We start from the raw sequence: 1,400 nt of genomic DNA on the forward strand, positions 1-1,400 counted from the left end.
AGGTGTGTCACTGGGGGAGGGCTTTAAAATTTCAAAAGCCCAAGTCATTCCCAATTATTTGCAGGAAAAAAAATAAAATAAGCTCTCAACTACTGCTGCAGTATTGTGCCTGCCTGCTGCCACACTCCACAGCAAGACAGTCACAGACTACAACCCTCTAAAAGCCCTAAGGCTTTTCTTCTATAAGTTGCCACTTTTTTCAGGGACTAAGCCCTGACACCTAGCAAGACTGCAATGAAAAAACACTATATTTGGCCAAACCAAAAACACAGATCTCAGCAGCACACAATCCTGATCGTTGCAAGGGCTTCCTCTGGTTTGCTTCAAAGATAGATAATGAGCCACAGTTTCTGTGGCGGTGGCTCATGCAGTGTACATTCAAGTTAGTCCACTGGATGGGCAACTTTGGAAGCTGGAACTTTCCATCCAACAAGATAGGAACAGCTTCCTCCAGTCACCAGTCCCAAATGCTCCCCAGCAGTGCACAACCAAAAGCAGGCATCTGTTAGCTGAATAATTATGACTTCAGCACCTCCCAGCTTTATTGACTAAACTCCAATGACCTTTCCACTGCTTAATTATTCCCTAAATGAAAGGTATTCTTCAACATCTGCTCTCGATTTATTTTTAATTTGCATTGACTCCACCGTCTCTGCTGAAGCTGAATGCGGTAACACAGGATGACATCATCTTCGCAGCATCAGGTTTAACACCCCTAGTCTTCAATTAAAGTTGAGCGGAAATAGTTTTCCCGGCTCTCTTGCCTACAGATTTTACTTGTCCAAGATGATTATCCCTGCTTCAAAGTGAGATTAGTGTTCTTTCCTTGCTATCTTTACAAAGAACGCTTGTTCTCCGTTGCATGGCGCCTTTCTGTGTCTACATTCTACAGTAAGGCCTCCTCTAAACCTCTGCAGAGACTACATGGAGATACAAAGACCAGAATACATTCAGAGCTTGACTCAGAGCTCACTGCAAGCTAGGCTTTGGGGGAAATGGCCAGGCATCTTCCACACTAATTAAATTCAGGAACATCCTCTCATTTCTGAGTCAATATTTACATTGTAAATTTCAAAAAGCATTATCATTTCACACAAGACAAGACAACAATTCACTGACAACTGGATCCTGTATCACTTGGAAACCAATTTTGCTGTTAAGTCTGTTTGGGATAGATTTTATTGGTTCTATTTTGTGGTCTCTTTCTTTTAAGTCAATCTAAATATGGTTTTTCCTAAATGGGTTGTTAAGACTTGCCCCACTCTTCAATGTAGCCAATATCTGCACAAAATTCTGTGTCCCCGTCACAGATGAACAGCAAGCTACTCAGGCCCAACCCACAATGCCCTTCCACGTATCTATCTAAAACTACCCAGGAAATGGCTCCCATTAAACTTGGG

At 42.4% G+C, this 1,400-nt stretch overlaps 1 protein-coding gene and 1 pseudogene across 3 annotated transcripts in view; one reads left to right on the plus strand and one right to left on the minus strand.

Annotated features, from left to right (window-relative positions):
- Window positions 1–217, plus strand: part of LOC110338446 — a 2,691-nt pseudogene extending 2,474 nt beyond the window's left edge.
- The window catches only part of Utrn (utrophin), a 494,125-nt gene that overhangs the window by 473,099 nt on the left and 19,626 nt on the right, over window positions 1–1,400 (minus strand). The gene's annotated exons all lie outside the window — the stretch shown is intronic.

The sequence above is a fragment of the Mus pahari genome, chromosome 21 (assembly GCF_900095145.1).
Source record: "Mus pahari chromosome 21, PAHARI_EIJ_v1.1, whole genome shotgun sequence".
Taxonomy (NCBI): domain Eukaryota; kingdom Metazoa; phylum Chordata; class Mammalia; order Rodentia; family Muridae; genus Mus; species Mus pahari.